At 39.8% G+C, this 18,693-nt stretch overlaps 1 protein-coding gene across 1 annotated transcript in view; it reads left to right on the forward strand.

The window, feature by feature from the left end:
* cdc123 (cell division cycle 123 homolog (S. cerevisiae)) overlaps positions 1-18,693 on the forward strand; it is a 72,227-nt gene that overhangs the window by 47,698 nt on the left and 5,836 nt on the right. The gene's annotated exons all lie outside the window — the stretch shown is intronic.

Raw genomic sequence — 18,693 nt, forward strand, 5'->3', positions numbered from 1 at the left:
TTGGCATATAATTGACTGATAATATTGATTCACAAATTTGACCAAATTCTCTTTTTATTGTAGCTCTGCTGCTGGATTTGCAACTTGATTCTCAACCCAAAGCTGATTGTGCTGAGCCAAACTGATGATTTACGCTGGTTGGGACATTTAACACCAATATGTTTCTATGTTAAATGTGGGGGGTGGGTGGGGGGCTGCCAATCCTTGGGCCAAAACTCTGCATCCAACTACTAATATCCACACGAGCACACATTCTTTCATAACAGAGATCACTTTTATTTCCCAGGAGTCTACTGTACAGGATTCTCAGTCTATTTATCACACTCGTCACTTGAAAAAACATAGCCCACATACAGTAGAAAATACCTTCACATGAAACACGGATCGAAGCAACATTCATTAATTCACGCATTGCAAGGTTCACTGATGCAATTATGGAAGAGCAAAGTTCCCTTGGCCAATATCAGTGATCGTGATTGATTGAATTTTGTTTACCTTCCATATGGAAATATAAAACTGACACGGAGAACCAGCTGAATCATTTATGGCTGTAAATCTCATTAAGTATGGGGAGCCCTATAAGGGAGCACCCCATATAGGGGTATTTATGAATTCCCACCACAGTTTTATGAAGGAAACATTTCTGCTTTCTGCTTAACTACAGCTGGCATATCACCAGAAACAGGCAGGAACCTTCTTGACTGAAATATTTGAGGATAGGCTCCAATTATTAACCTTGAGACAAAATAAACTGTACTAAATCTAAATGATAAAATACACCCTAAAATACATGGAAGTATGTAAGTAAGTATGTTGTAAATATCTTGAAAATAATGATTATTTATCTAATGCCGACATTGTCTCTTTCCAGTGTCTTTCTTCCTTGTTCATCCGAGAGTAATTATGGAAACTGTACCCTGTATGAAGTGCTAATCTCCAAACCAAATTATCCAGAATAATACTCTAATTCAATTGAAAGAAACAGCTTGGAGAAGACCCGCGGCTCACTTAATGACCTGACCGATGATTTAGAGTCCGGATGTGATTCTAAGCCGAAGATTTAATCGTGCTCAGCAATTCTAAGAGAACATCTATTCCACATGCGGACTGCGTGTGCAGCGTGTGTGACCTTGGTTAATATGCTCAGTCCCACACACATATGGCCTTTCTTTTCAATCACCTGAAGGATTGATTCCACACTGTGACCCCAGAGTTCAAAGGAGGGGATGATTGCTGTTTTAAATATGTCTCATTATATACAGAGGAGGGTAATGTTCCTCAGTAGCGTAACTGATGGCTAACCCTTCCTCCCCCGTGGAGGTGATTCCTTTTTTTAATGTCCCATCAGTCATTGTGCTGAGAAGAGGTACACATCGTCAAATATCTCTGACATCAAACTGGCAAAATCAACCAACGTATTTCTAGCGGTGATTACATTATTGTCTCCCAGTTAGCTAAATGATTACACAATGGAGGGTTTAAATGTTGGTTATGGTTGAATAAGTTCACAAGGAAGCTTTGGGGCACAGTGCAATACCCTCTTAAACAGCTACAGACAACAGCTATACATCCCAGCAGGCCCACTTTGCCTGTGGAGCTTTCCAGCTGTATTCTCCACAGACATGTACTGTAGAAATGGATGTAAACAAATCATGCAAAGGCATAAATCTACCAGAAAAACATCAGAATGTAAATACAGCTTCAGGATCCCTTGGGTTTCCTCTGAGAATACAGCAAGAACACACAGTTTCAGTCCCTCACTACACGCATGTTTTGAATCATGGAGGGACCTCCTGGTCACATCCTATAAGTAAATTTGCACAATGTATTAGAAAACCGAACTCATACATATTTTAAATCTCAGCATCGTATTGTGCTTTATAGTGAGGCACTTATTTTGCTATTCACACCAGGGGGATAAAAGGCGGCAATCTCATGCATCAAGCTGTTCCCCTCTGCTTCCCCGTTTGTGTGCTGGCTCTTGCTTTGCTGATCAGTGGATGGGCTCCAGCGCTGGCCACAAAGCCCCTTAGATAAAAGAGAGAGAAAACAGAGAGAAATAGGGATTACCTCCTTCAGGTGACCTTCCACAGAGACAGAGGGGGGGAAAAAGGAGAGGCAGGGAGGAGAAAACGACTCTGAAAGGCTAAGACACATAATCCCACATTCTCTTATGGTGAGAGCAGGACTATCCGTGCATGGACGTGGATGTTGAGGGAATGCACTGACTACAGAACCATACTGGTTATCTCCACTCAAAGATACTGTAGGATTGGATTCGGCCAGATTCAATCAGAGCAGGATTGTGGATCTCACACTCCTACGGTAACATTCATGGAAGGACAAAGCAGTTATCATGTGTAATACACAGTTCATGTGTGTATTGGTTTTCATCAAGCGGGCCATTATTTGACACTAGAAAATACCCCAGCACAGACAAAATATTCAGCATACATTCCATGCTAAATACAGAGTACTTTACAGCAGTCTGGACAATGTTATTAACTGAATCAAGCCATGAGAATGAACAAAACATAACACGCACTACGGTGTAAGTCAAAGTAATTTACTGCCTATCCAGCAGCCCAGACGTGGAGCTGACATCAAGTCAGTTTTACAAGGCCTGTGTACGCATCAGTCTATAGAAGAATGAGCATCAGTGGGATGTGTTAAACCTCACAGAGGGATTTGAAGCCACACTGAAACATTGTCTTCATTATCGGGGCCCAGCACTCCTGGCCTCCAACTCTCAGCTCAATAAATATGGATATGAGAGAAGATTTATTGACAAAAGTTGGTGAATGCAGCCGAGGCGCAGGAAATTGGCTATGAAATATTGCTACTCGGAAGAGCCGTGATGCCCTATTGTGAAAGACGTGATGAAATGATTTGTTCTGCCAAAGCAGGTCTGTAGCCTAATTAGCTTGCTAATGCTGCCTTTATTACCTGGCTTTGTTTTTTGGCCTGCTCCCACCAGGAAACCATAAGCCAGCTCCAGGAAAGAAAACGAAAGCGAGCATTTACAACAAGGAGATGACAGCGTGGAGAGTCAAAACAAATTTGGGATTCTGTTACAGTGACTCTGCTCCATCGTTCACATGCATTTGCAAGCCTTATAAGTGGAGAGGGACAGCTAATGTAATTGTGCACACTGGCTGTGATCAGAGCAGGTGGGTAATCTGAGGAGTGGGACAGGAGCCAGGGTTTCATCCATCCGAGCCTCGACTCAGTGGAGCAAGTCTCCTCACTTTGTTCATCAGGCCCAGGAATAGCTATATTACAGGCAGTCTTGCAGGGTTCAAGATTAAAGTCTGGTTGACCCGGCGAGTGACTGGAAGTGGACTTTTAACCTGACTTAAACACATCCATCCATCACAGAGAGCCAGCCAGTGCTTAGAGGTTATGTTGCAGTTACAGGGCTGACACAGAGACCAAAGACAACTCTGTGCAGCTGGGCCCTATAAATCTCCACGCCTGACAGCAGCCCAAAGCTTTTTCTCACTGGTTTCACTTGGTATGTACACAAACTACCCAGTATGCTACCAGACACACTATGTTATTCCAATATATCGTGTACTATATATCTCACTGAAACTAGACAAGAGGCAATTAACAGTTAGACCAAATTAAACTTCAGCTTACTGCGTTTAACTAAATTATAGCTCCTATAAGACAGTAACTATTCTATTTTCTATGTCAAATTTGCCCTGACCGTATATTAATCATCTGTATGCCTTCTGTAATAGTGCCTTGCAATCACCTCCTCTTTCGGTCTCAAATGACACACCGTAATCTTTAGACTAGGGCTTCATCTCTGCAGCAGTCTCGCTTGACCACAGCTCTACTACCCCTACAGTTGTTGCCCACAGAATCTCATAATGTCCTCCTGCTTCAATGGCCACCCGTACCTGACAGCCTGTTATTCTTCCATCCATCCCAGACAGTGAAACCACTCGCCTCCTGGTTGCCTGGAGCCTCCGATGAGTCTTTCATTAAGGCTACTGTCAGTTGTGTGGCCCATCTTTTCTCTCAGCCTTCTCAAGCTCTGAGGGCACTGCCAAATTGTTTAAGGATGGATGATCTGTCAGGAGGGTCCAGAGGAAATAGAAACATCCCTATCCATCACCGGGAGCCTGTGACACACACAAAAGCAACACAAATGGAGACATACATCCAAAGAGAACACATACATTCAGGCATGCATCCTGTGTACATATAGCATCGTTGCGCCTGCTGAGTTTCTCAGGCCCCAACCACTCTGCCAGGACCTGGCTCAGTATTCATTGTATTGCCTAACAGAAGCTCGGTCTCATACAGCTCTCCACAGGGGCATCTTGGGCCTTTGTGCCAAGGCGCTACCACCTATGGTGTAGTCATTAGACAAATTATTAATAGCAATAATGAATGAGCCCATTGAACAAACAGCATTTCTTGTGTAGAGGAAACATGGATTTGTCTGATACTCTGCAAAGAGATACGATTGCAAAATAAAGATAAATTATTAATAGGCAGTGCTGCAGAGTACAAACAAAATTCTGCATGTGACTGAGCTGTTATGAAGTTTGTATTATGTGTTCATGGAGTTTTGACTCTTTTTTTTAAATATTATTACAGCTTTTTATAATAACAGCTGTATTCATATTTTTTCCACAAATTATGATGAAGTACTGGCAATCCTTCGGGACAGACACAAAAAAAGCATTACAAAACAAAGGTCTCAGTACATTAGCAATTGGCCGCTTATGCATGTATTATGTATATTTATGTGTGTGTATGGTATAATGGTCAACCAAAGGGAAGAGGCTACAGAAAGAGATCCCTGCCTCCTTAGCTTTGATCTCCACTTCATTTCCGAAGGCAACACAACACAGCATGTCTCCAAACTGTAATTGATCTTTTTTTCCAAACATCCCCCCATGCAGCAAGTTTCCATCACCCACTGGATCTTTTGTTCTGGTAAAGTCCCTTCAGATTTCTAAAAGAAATCAAACTAAAAACATCTGTCTGTGAGGAAATGTCTGGCCATGTAATTTATTGCATTTTCTTCAAAAGTTTAATTAGTTTAGATGGAAAACATCCAATAGTAAACTATCAGTTACAAGTGTCAAATGCAAAACAGGGACAACAAGTCTAAACTCTACGTATGACATGTCGTTACTCAATCTTTTAGCGGTGAGAAATGACTGTCAGGGAGACAAGCACGCCTTACAGCGGTCCCCAAAGAGTGCCGTTATGTCTGAGGTCCAATCCACCATGACAGGTCAGGCATGACCTTTAGACCTACAAGACGTTACTGGAGCATCTGAGCATGTCAGCATAGGAGGATGGGGGGTGGAGGTATGTTTTGGGAGAAAGGAGGGAGTGTGATGTGAGGGGACAGTCAACTTTGTCCTGAGGCTGAGGTGGGGGATGGCTGGAAGAGATGGTGCCTTTGGGGGACGCACAGAGGTCAAGCGGTACCGGTGGTTATTAAAGAAGCCCCCATAAAATGCTGTCCTGGTCCATGATTACACTGTCAGGCTGTAAGAGAGAGAATGCATGGGGGAGGAGATCCAGAGGGACATCTTACAGATAAAAGCTGTTTGTTTTTTTAGGAACTCCTTGGAATGAGTGTAAAGCAATAGTTGTGTGATTTTAGTAAAGACTATAATTCACACAACTGGCAGATATTTACGGTAATATAACAGTATTCTGCCTATCTAATATCCAATATGTGAAGGCAGTGCATAGATGGATAGGGTAACTATAACAGCAGCCCTGGCCTGCAGACTTTATTTACTGTACGCTTCCATTTGAAACCTGAAACAACATTCTTCTTGTCCATGTTGACAGATGAAAGTGTGACATATTCCCTCTCCAACAATCGTGAAGGACGTTGATAGGCAACCAAACCCTCAGGCAATAGACTGCTGATTTTTTCTCTGAAATATAAATACATGCAATCTATTCTCCTGTCAAAGGCCCATGATCCGCAGAAGGCAGTTTGACACGGTCACTAGGAAAGGGCTCTAGGCAAACAACCGCTAAGAGAAGCCATATGGACATGGAGTTAAAGAGTTGTTTTACACAGCTTCAATATGGGACAATGAGGAACACAATGGAAATGAAATTTAAACCCAAATAAGCAGTCAGTTCCTTGAGGGCACATGTGTCAATAGATCAAACATGAGCAGGGAAGCAAAGAGACTGTGGTCATCAAAATAGAAATTTTAACTGTGACAACACAAAGAGCTGACAACATGCTCTGACCTCTGCTACCTATCCATGTACCTAAAACAACCTTTGCTGCTAATGATCAGTTGAACAAATTTGCATAAGATTTGCATCCCTTTGCAATCTAGGAACAGAAAATGGATGTAGGTGGACCCACAAAATAAATCCTAAACATTTGATCCCCTGGAATATGAATACATTAATTGACTTTTGGAAAATATATGCTCATTCACTTTCTGGTTGAGAGTTAGCTGGAAAGATCAATAACATGTATCCATTCAATATGAAGATGGATCAGGGGACTGTTTGCTTAGTTTAGCATAAAGACTGAAAATGGTATAGGAACTTGCCCGGCTCTGCCACTGTAAAACCACCAATTGTTCTTTTGTACGGATCAAACAAATAAAATATCACGTGTTAATAAATAGTTAGCTTTAGAGGTGCTTGAAGTAATTATTTTATTAACCTTCGGATGGGGCATGCAAACCTTCTCCAGTTGTTTCCCAGCTATGTGCTAAGCTCTTATCTAACTATTGGCAAGAAAGCTAATGAATACAATTTCAAAAATGTCAAACTGTTTCTTTGGCATTTTTCCTGTACTGTTGGTTCAGTTTGGTCAGCACACCAAAGACCCAACCAGGTAACTGTCAGAAGAACTGCAGGCCTAAACCAGTTTCATAGCTGAAATGCTGCCAACAATACAAAGTGGTTGCAGAAATTGTGCCAATATCTTAAATATAAACATACATTTTACAGTGCTTACAATGATGGCAAACTGGAGGTGGTTAGCTTTTTCCCTCCTAAACCCTCATTATTCAAAAGGCTGCTGTGTAGTATTTTTGTATGGTTTCTGTTAAACTTTGAATGTCAGCGAGTTCACAAAAGAGAACGTGATATATCAGGGTCGAGCTGTGTAGTGGCACTGTGGGACAGGCTAGTGTTTCTGCAGATGTGAAGGGCAGTTTGAGGACAGCCAGTCGACCTCCGGTAGAAAACAGGCTATAAATACAGAGAGCAAACAGAAGCCCTGACCAGGTCCACAGGGAGGGACACTCAACTTCAGGCACTTACAGTAGCAGAGACACTGTGCTAAAGCACTGAGGAGGAATTGTTTGTTAACTATATCAGGTTTGCATTTATCTAAGTACTTAGGAATTACATAGAGCATGATGTCATATCCTGTAACTTGGATATAATTTATAAGCCGTAATGACGCTATATTATAACAGAGCTTTAAGTAAGGACTGAATTGTGCTCCATGTAAAATTAATTTCGTATCACAGTGCTACACCAGAATAGATTCACAGACATTTAAAAACATACATTCACATTGTAGGTGGGGCTGTGGATGACTAATAGCAACAGCTTAGGCAAAAGGAGTTTCAAACCACACTACTTAGAAATTACAATGAAGGCCACTGGTAGTATTTTAATGATTATACATTTTGAACACCCCAGGGAGAAGTGCATGAAGGCTTGTGGGCCAGAATTTAAAGGCTGGGGGATAGAGGTGGTTTGACTGCTGAATTTACTTTTCACAGCACGCCCTCCGAGGTAATCAGTCATTTTGACTGGCAGTGTTTGTGTTAATGTTCACGCCTGTTCAGTGGCCTTCTGCCTCATGCATGTTCCACCAGCATGTTCCTTCCTGCCTGGAAATTATGTTGTGATCTCTCACTCCACCGACTGACAAAGGAGACAGTGCCACAGAGTGATGCGTGTGTCCTCCTTTGCCATGGCAGCAAGAGCACGACTGTAACAGAATCCTCCAGCCTGTGCTAGGGAATGGTAAACAAGCAGCCTTTGTCTCTATACCCACACATATCAGCATGTAATTTCCCCATATCGCATCCTCATTGGCTCAAGATAAGACAGTAATAGCAGAGTGAACGTCAGTATTCAGGGTTGAGTGTCTCTGTTGGTGGTTTTTAGTTGAATGAAAACATCTCCTTGCTTCCCTCTATAAACATTATTAAAAAGTGTATCTCGATGGATTTCTCATCCCTCCCCAGGTTTCTTGGTGGCAGGTCGTTCTATCTATGCACTCTCACTGACTCTTATCACGGCTCACTCCTCCCTCAAACAATCACACCAGACAGAGAGGAGGTCACCTACACCCACATACTGATGTCTGTCTGTGCTTCTGCCCAGTAATGATATCCTAAAGAGAGAAATGGGCACATAAAGAAGATAAAGCCAACATATCTGAGACTTGCACTGCATCTACAGTGCTGTAAAAACACAACATTATTTTGGTGCAATGCAGGCATATGATATATGGTAAAATGGGAAAATAGGATTATGGTAGTAAAACAAAGGACCGAGTAAATGTAGTTATGGAATTCTTCCATGTGATTTTTTTTATTTTTTATTATTCAATCATTGTTCCCGACAACCTCTTTACCACTGGTACCTATTGATATCATTTTGAGGGTTGACACTAAACAAGGCTGAAATGAAGTCTTTAACAAGTATATTACACAACAAGAGTTTACAGAAAAGCTAGGAACCCTGTGAGACTGAATGTCTGTACCAAATTACCACATTTCCAAAAGGCAATCCATCCAATAGTTGAATGTCAACTCACTCAAAACCCCAAATGTAAACCTCATGGTGCCACCAAAGTCATGAGGATTCATCCTCTATGAACCAGGAATGTTTGTAAAAAAAATGTGCCAAATCATCCGCAGATGGCAAGATATTTTATTGGACAAGTTTTTGACCGGCTGGTGGCACTAGATAAAAAGGTCAAGGGATGATTAAAGTCATTAAGATTCACCATCATTCAATGTCTGCACCAAATTTCATGACAATCCATCGTATGGTATTGACAGATATTTCAGTCTGAACCAAAGTGGTGGACTGATGGACAGACATTGCTATGCCCAGAGCCATATGCATTGAGCAAGGCTAAAAACGATACCAAAACAAACTAAAAGATATATATATATATATTTCTTTTGAGCCCTGGAATTAAAAAAAAAACAAAAATCTAGAATTTCAATATCTCACAATCTCAATCCCATCAAAGACTTCTTATTTGCACAGAATAGAGCAAAGTATCTTTTTTTTTGTTATACTGACACAAACAATTACCTAACCATCCACAGCTGAGCCTTTGCCAGTCTTGGAAATGTGTACTGTCACCTAGAAAATGGTATGGCGACAGGCCATTACAGAGCAGTCACTTTATTCTGACTGCGTCACTGGCTGATCTCTCTCAGCGCGGTTGGGTTGGGGCCACTTGATTGACATGGCCAGCACAATGCTGATCTCCACCACTTGAAGCAGCTCTCTCTCTCACTCTGTCAAGGACAATTACAGGGTTCCTGAACTGCCATCCAGCAAAATGCTGCTACACGTATCCAATACAAACAAGCCAAGCATGGAGAGATGGCAATCCTCTAGAATAGAGAGAAGATACTGTAGCACATTCAGTGTGTTCTGGCACACAACCTGCTGCTGATTGGTGTCAAAATTACCATTTGGAGAGAAGGGGTTGTCACTGTGAAGCAGGAGGGCAGAGTTTCATTTGTTGATATGATATCATTTGGCACTACAGCTGTTATGGTATAATGGTACAGTATGTAATCAAAAATGCCTATAGTAAGACGGTACGAAATGTGTTTTTATTCTTTCTATTTAGGTCTTTGCTTATATTGACGATTAAAGCAAGTTCTTTTTTTTTTAAGTTCCTTTCTGCACTTACCATTGTCTAGACAACACACAGTGAATATCCACTGTTGTTGACACAAATCGTGTTGAACCAAAGTGCTAAATCAAACAAAAGCATGTATTCAGTGTGTTTACTGTGTGTGATCATGACCAACAGGAGATAAGCCGGAGAATATGGCGACCCTTGGAGACTGCATATTTCCTGGCTCAAGGGCCATAAACCTTAAACTGATTTTCAGTGACCCCACACTATAATGTGGTTACAGACTGCCTTTTCCATTTCACAGTCACATATTTAGCAGTATGATCATTCTGCAATGTCAAGTGCTATGCTGGGACTCACATGATAACTTGCGATCACAATATTTACCCCTTAATAACAGTGACACAGTAGTGATACAGACGAGAAGATTGCAATTGAGGGTGAACATGTATTAATGCTGTTTACCCCCCTGGCAAAATCTGAATAGCATTTATGCATAGCTGTTTACATGGATTACATGTAGTACAATATATTTTTTTTCTTGAACATTTTTAACCACTTGTTTATAGAAAAAAGTACATTAAAAATGCAAAAGAACTATATCTTACTACATTATGAAACGCTTTCAAGTTTAGGAGTTTCAAAGACAGTGTAAATAATGCGAGAATGGATGAAAGTGTGTACAGTATATAGAAATAGAGCTTTTGTAACAAAACAAACATGTCAGCAAGTGTCACCAGTTAACTAGAATTAACACCCTGCGGTTGTATGCCTCCATCAACCAGTCAGGTTGCAGTTTACATCCATGTCTGTCCAGACTTATACAATACTGTATATGTGGTGAATACTTAAAAGGAATTCAATAAAAAGTGCTTGGAAGTTATCACTATATTGATGATACATAGGTATGGTTCAGGTGAATATACATTATACATATACTTTTATTATTTATTATTATGTAAAGATAGATTCTTGTAGAGTATGGCTATACAAAATGTGGTGCTTTTACTATCTCCTGGTATTTTTAAATGCAATAGCTCTGTATGAGCTGTAGGTGAAACTCACTCACTCACAGGATCACCATGAGCAAAGTGTACTCCAATACGTTGTCTGCAGTCATGTGATTCTGATGATGCTTGAAATTGAGAATGAGGCAGAAAAAGATGGAATAATGAAAGCCTGTACTGTGCTAGTTATTGTTTACTTATTGTGTCGCCCCAATCAACGTGTGCAATATCTGGAATGGGCCAATTCATTTTTAAGTTATTTGACCTTTGAGCCAGACTGTCACAAATTTAGTGTACAACCAACTGTGAAATATGGTCACAATCTCTCCTTCTGTTCTTGAGTTATGGTGTTGAATAACAGTCAAAAAAGTGTTTTTCCAGGACATTATGGTGTCACAGTGAAGCTGACCTTTTTTTTTTTTTTTTTTATAAAAAAAATCACTTCATCTTTGTGAAATGTTGTCATAATTACTGCATCAATTCTTGAGTTACAACCAAAAATGTTTTTCTCAAGATCATTTTAAGGTCACAGTGACCTTTGACCTTTGAGTCAAAAATGAAACCTATTAATTTTCCAAACAGTTGTGAAATATAGTCATCAATTCTCATGACAAAAAACATGTTTTGTGCGGCCTTGACCTTTAACCATCAAAATATAATCAGTTCCTCCTTGAGTCCAGTGGACAAATTTGAAGAAATTGTGGCATTCCTGACATGATCCGTTAACAAGAATGGGACAGACAGACAATCCAAAACATAACAACAGATACATATTAAGTGTTGAAAACTTTAAACTCACAAACACTCTGGTAAACCTTTTCAATGATTCACTTGCAAACACAATTTATGAGAGAACATGTGTTACTTTTGTGGTCCCAGATTGTCAACTCTGTATTCATGAACACAGACTTTACATTTTTAATGAAACAGATTTAATAAGTGGATCTGTCTTAATGTAAAACCTTAAATTAGTTTTTAGATTTGCAAAATTAATTGAATTAAATTAATTAATTGTTGCATGAAATCCATTTTTAATAAATATCTATATAATGTTTTTATTCCTGTTCTCCAGGAAGTTTTTTAAATAAATAAAATAAAAAAAACTATAGAAACACAAGAATAAATCCCCAGATAGATTTATTAATACAAACTAAACAGCTCTAGGGCATAGAGAAAAGGATGACATTTACTTTTTCACTCACATCTACTTCATTATAGTTTTGGTTCCGATACAAGCACAGGTCAGAGAGTTCACTTGCAGGAATATTTGCAGTATAGTTTTCCCTCCATGCCCTAGAGAAGACTTTATCCTTTGTAAAAGTATGTCATATAAAAATACCTGCTGGGTTACAAAAAAAAAGTGTGATGGTTTGGATGAAAAGCCAGCTCATGCAATAGATAATGATAGTCATGAATGATAATTACAAATGTGCCATCTTGTTAAGTTGTCATTGCCTGCACAGCTTGTAACCTCAGATCCTGTTCTGTCATGCAGTGCCTCTCCCTCCACAGTTCGCAGTGTTGGTACCTGTCCTCTATGAGAGGATCCTTTCACAGCACGCTGGCACTTCCCTCCCAACCTGCACTCAACCCAAACCCAGATAGCTCTAACCAGGCCCTGTAATCACAAAGTCACCACAATGTTTATGGCCCAGTGAATCAGGAGCATGGACAGATTTACCCATGGGCCTCTGAGGGCCTGTTCCCAGCATCTCCCAGACAAGAACAGACACAACCCCCTGCTAATGACAGCTGAAGGAAGCCGCAGTGATGGATGGCTTTCCCTAACAGCACTACCTAACCTAACCTGATGCAGTGTTGGCAACTGATTTTAGCAATAATTTAGCAAATATTTTGACTTGGAGGAGCACAGGGTTCACTGTAGTTTCAGTTTGGTAGTAGAAGCCACGGCAACCCCCAGGCAGCCGGGAGCAGACTTCTTGCCACCTGTTACGAGAGCAGTCCCACATGGTGCATTTTGGCTGGTTGATGTTCACACTATTCACTAGTGAGACTCTGCTCAGAAGTAGCGGACAGTAACAGACACTTCTCCTGATCGATGCTCATTCTGTATGTCACAAGGGAACTGGAAGCACTTTCCCTGCACTTCCCTCTTTTTTGCCTTCTTCCCTTTTCTTTTCCTCCTCTCACTTTATCTCAGCTTTAAGTCTCCACGGGTGCTTCCCATTAGCCACTCTGCCTCCTTTCCAGTCTGCAGAAGTCTCCTTTTAAATCAGACTGTGGAGTGACTATAGCCTGGGGGTCTTGAGGGACCACATCCTCGCCATATCCATCTTCCACCTGGAAAGCGGCAATCAAATGGCTTTGGAAGAAACTCATTACTGTAGTATTCCTCTGTGGTTCTAAATGATGATTGGAGGGATTGTGAATTTCTTATCAAGTTTTCAACAGAGCAAAGAAGCATGGAGAGATGCACACCAGATTAATATGGGCTCAGCTGATCCTAGCAAGATGCCAAGTGCTGCAGCTCAGAGGAGCTGATAAACAGAGTACAACGTACAGAGACTCTCTCTGAGATACAATATGGCAGTGTTTACACTTGCTTCAAGCCATGTACTAGAAATTCTGTCCTGCATAATCAGTACCTATCTGGAAGTTTAATTTAATTCCCCGCAGTGTATATCACCTGAGAAAATTAAGATCCAAACAAGCATAACAAACTATTGCTGAATTCTGCTATGATAAAATGAATTAGATGAAATTAATAGAATGATTAATTATGTAGCCAAAAGCTTAATATATAAATATAAGCAATTTTTGAGGGCAATACAAATTGAAATGTTCTAACTGTGAAGTAACGGCTCAATAAGTGTGTTTCCTAAATTATTATTAGCTGTTTTCTGAAAAGTTTTTGCATGCATGGAGATGTAAATAAGTTAACACTTCAGGAGCTATATACTAATGATGTACCTGTCCAATGCACTGGAACATTAGGAATATCTATCTCTTGTGTACATACAATATGTGCATGTAATTACATACTAATAATGCTTAAACTGCCCATTATGGATCTTGGAGCAGCAGGAGGTCACAGAGGTAGCATGTTGTCCACTCACTGAATCCTAATGAGTGCTGTTTCAAATGCGTAAATTGTATTCACGTGTCAATCAGCGCTACAACAGGAGTGCTCCTGGTCCTATCTACTCTCAATATCTGATGTGGGTGTCCAGCTGGAGGCAATTTACTTCCAACGCTTCTAATTTCCCTCAGAGTGCAGGTTCCTCTTGGAGGACAGCCAGTCCTCTCCATTTCTCATTTACCTGACATTATTCAGTAGTTGAAGCCATTTCCTGTTCCCCTGACCCTTGGATGTCTTTAACTCCATGTCATCTGACATCATGGCTGCAGAATTTAATTTCTAGACAACAGAACATCCTGGCAGGGGTGTTCACAGATCCTATGAGGTCATGTTGTGAGGATAATATGCAGTCTGCTCTGAGACAAACTAAAAGTGTTGTTTGAATCTCAAAATGCATCACTGCAGTTTTACTACTTAAATGTTATGTAAAGTACTGTGTACTAAATATTTTTCATAGATTATCAATCTTGCATTATAAGCAAAAATGGTTGCTTTATTTTACAGGAATATAATATCTGAATAATCTTATTAATTTGGTAGAGTTATTTATTAAATAATTCCAATTCTTTTCTAGTGGAACCCAGAAAGTCTTTAGTTGGTTCACAGCAAGTCAGCTGAACATGGGCAAATTGTCTACAAAAACACATTTACATTAATGATGCACAAAGAAAACTAATAAATAAATAACTTAAATGGAGCAGTTATTTCAATAATATTTTGCTGGGAATCCACAACTGCTAATAAACTGAATACAAGCAGGTAAAGTTGGAATAAGAATCATCTTTCTAGGAAACGTGATTGGGAAATTACAAACCTGCAAAATAAAGTGTTACCTTGGTTGGCTAATAAAATGGTAAAGTCATTATTTAGTTTTGATATCAATTACTGATTCACAAAAATGATTTTAATTTCTATCTTACTCTGATGATAAATTGAATTGTTTGGTTGAATTAGCCCGGCTTTGCATTTAGTCACGTATTGCTTACCATTTGATTATACGGTTCACAGCCAAACAAAATACGTTTGAATTGAAGCTCACATGGCTGCATGGCATTATTTTTTTTGTGCAGTCTGTTAAATTCTCAGGGGAAATCAGCTGAGAGAAAACAAGCAGAATAATCTGTCAATAATTGAGGACAATTTACAGCTAAACTATAGACGTTTCCAAACAATAAAACTATTTGCTTCTATCCATAACAAACTATTTGTTATGTGGAGGCTATCTCCTTAATTGGACCCAGCGTCTAATCGATGTGATTTCCGACCAATTGCCCATGAGTCATCATACAACAACAGTAGCAGGGATCACAAATTTACCGGAGTGTCGATACACTTTGCTAAAATGATATATTTACTGTATTACCATACACATCAATTTTAACCCTGTTGATACAGTGTATTGATCTGCGTATGCCCTACGGAATATTAAAAGCCTCTTTCAGGTACGTCGATGTCGTCGTTTGGCTACAAGCCCAAATGCTGTATGACAACTGCCTGAGGAAGGTACTGTGGTTTCAGATTCAGGGAAGTAATGCTGCCAACCCATTCATCTGAATCATATGATGGAAGTGTCCTTCCCATGAGTGCCTGGTGCATGCTGTCATTCAGGATGCTCAGGTGTTGCTGCACTATCATTAGTGGTCAGTGTTTCTGGGAAGAACAGCCCAGGCAGCGAGGGAATGCAGGGATGGCGGTGCAGTGAAGGGGTGCTGCTTGGAATGGCTCATATTTTCCACCTCTTGGGTAATAGCTATGGATCGCTATGTAATCATCTTCCTTTGTTATGTGCTGCTGTACTGTGATGGGGTGGGGGTTGCACAGAGATGAGGCTGCCAGTATAGACCTGGACCATAGTCAGGTTGGAAAAAAAAAAACCCAAAGGAAAATACAAGAAGTTAACTGTATATCAAAATCTTGGATGAGCTGAAAGAAAACCCCTCCACAGGCACTTGAAGGGTTACAGATTCAAGCAGCAGAACCATAACTGAGTCACAAATGAGTTGTTGCTTTTAGGTAGTTTCTTTGAACATAAAAAGCATAGGTGACCTAGAAATCTGAGTAGAAAGAGTAAAATGACTGAATAAAACAGAGCATTAATTAAAAATAGAAAGAGGTGAATTCATGTTGAGGCAACTAACACATCTGTGCCAAAATCAGTTAATTATCATCACGAAAGGAAGAAAACAAGTTCTACAACGGGGCACTGGGTGCACTTACAACTATTTTCCTCCAGCAGATTTATTAGAGGGAAGGCATTTATAATGAAACAGAGCTGCTTTCATTTACTTGAGCTATGATTTACAACTTGGCAACTGTCTTTTCCAAAACTGCCTGCAACAATTTGCCTCATTTTTTTCTCCCTTAGGACTGGCCAATTGACGACATGATGATTGATAAATGGTCAGGTCATTATTATGATGACAAAGTCATTTAAATATTTAGGTCATTTCTTTGGAAGGAATTCTGCTGTCACGAAATACATCAGCTGTTCTGCTGAGACAGTATTTTATGTAGGACTGCGATTGTTGCTACACAAAACATCAGAATAATGAGACTGATCTGAAGGTCAGTAAGTACTTTAAGTTTTATCTCTTGTATCCTTCAAGATTTAGAGTGTAAAGGCCAAGAACAAAAAAGGAGCTGGATTCAAACTCCCAATGCCACATGATCCAGTATGCTCTTTCCTTCTCTCTGTTTAGTTTTTGGTCATCTTTCTGTATGTACACCATCAATGCGCAACAAACTGTGATGCTCTATGTGTTCTGAGACCTTTCTATCAGAACCAGCATTAATCTTTCAGCAGAGTATTGAGCCTACAGAAGCTCGCTCTCCGTTGGAGATCAGACCACGTGGCCCGGCCTATCGACTCCGTCCCACATGCATCAATGAGCCAATCGGCAAACCTGATGCTGGTTGCCTGGGTGCACTTGCTCTTTCAAACTTCCTTTGAACACACTTACCCACAGCCATTTAATCAGGTACTGACCACTGCAGACTGGGTATGCAATTTGGCTTGATCAAAGTCGCCTCAAATCCTATACCCCCTGCCCATTTCCACTGTGACACAAACGTTAAATTGCATAACAGGATAAATCAGTGTTATTCACTACACCCGGATCGGTGGTCATAATTTAGTGGCTGATCAGGTGCATAAGATTATGATGAACACTTTATTTGAAACAAAATCCATATTCAACAAAACAAACCAATTTCTCCATTAAACATCTAGCAAATGTCACGTGAAAATGGTGCGAAGAACAGGTTGACAACGCACTAATGATTAAATGCGCTAAATAACAAACCTGTAATGTTCAAAGTGCCCTCAGTGGACAAAATGCACCTGTATATACTTTTTAAACATACTTTAAGAAGACTTGGATGGAGCAACTCCTCCGCACACTTAATGCTCTCGTTTACTAGTGGGAAAAAATATTCCTTTCTTCTACAGAGCCAACATATGCATGGGCATGAAAACGTAGACATTTTTGAAAAACTTAGAGAAATGAGTTTCCTCACTTTTTTTTAACCTTAGACAACTATAAATTGCATATCCTAAACCTTACCACAAATCATATGTCTCACCAGTGCGACTCACCATGCTAGCAGTGCTCGAATGGAGGGGGTGGTAAAAGTTCATTTCGAAGCAGCCACACAAAAAAAAAAAAAATGACATGTGACCCGTATCATGGATCATTCTGGTGGTTCGCCTTCTGACCATACAGAAGAACATCTCTAGGAGCCATTGGGAGGTAAAAGCTGGGGGTTTGGGAGTTTGAGATTTTGCTTACAGGCTGTTTTTGAAACAATAAAGATGAATTATGCAAAAACCCTCAGACACATAGTTACTTGATATTCACACACAACTACAACTTTTTAACCAAATTTTAAACTCTCCATTCGTTCAAACAGACACTTTTAAATCACTCCAGAGAAATTAAGAGGCTCAATCAGCACACTCCATTGTAAAAGTAGGTACAAGTACACAAACTAATTACTAACCACATAGCACCTAGTTTTTTTTTTTTCTTTTGAATTTTTATCATAGTATTTAATTTTTCTTTCTTCGAATCTTTTTCTAACCATATTTCTTTTCTACATAATTTTTTTCATTAATACTTATCTGGTAATTTTTTTTTCTTTTTCTTTTTTTTTTTTTCTAAATCTTTTTTTTATTTTTTTATATTTTATATTTATTTTTTTTCATTTTTAAATAACCATTTTTTTTTTTTTATTTAAGTTTTATTTTCTTTACAACTATTTTTTTTTTTTTTTGTTCAGAATTACGTGTTATGGCACAACTGGGCATAAGATGTCACAGAGCCATAAAGGGAGCTCACGGACCCTTCCCCATCCTGAGGATTATGGAAAGCCTGGGTTTCAAAATATCTAAATGGTCAACCTCCAATAAACACTTCTCCAATTTAACGCTCTTAATAACAAGGCAGCAGCTAGGGGGAACGGGGGTCACCAAAACATGCATTTGTACAAGCCTTCAATCCCCATTGGGCGGTCCTTGTCCACCATGCACTCAGAATTCACAAAACACACTATACACAATGGAAAAATCCAAACTCATCGGGTGCAACAATAGTGACTATGAAACATAGATAGAGCCTCGAGAAGCTAGGAACCAACTAGACAATCGCACGCTATCGATCTGGTTTGGGTTAATGTTTATCTGCAGATTATATTAATCCGATGAACCCTACAAGTTA

The sequence above is a fragment of the Morone saxatilis genome, unplaced genomic scaffold (assembly GCF_004916995.1).
Source record: "Morone saxatilis isolate NCDOM2014 unplaced genomic scaffold, NCSU_SB_2.0 Contig3, whole genome shotgun sequence".
NCBI classification, from domain to species: domain Eukaryota; kingdom Metazoa; phylum Chordata; class Actinopteri; family Moronidae; genus Morone; species Morone saxatilis.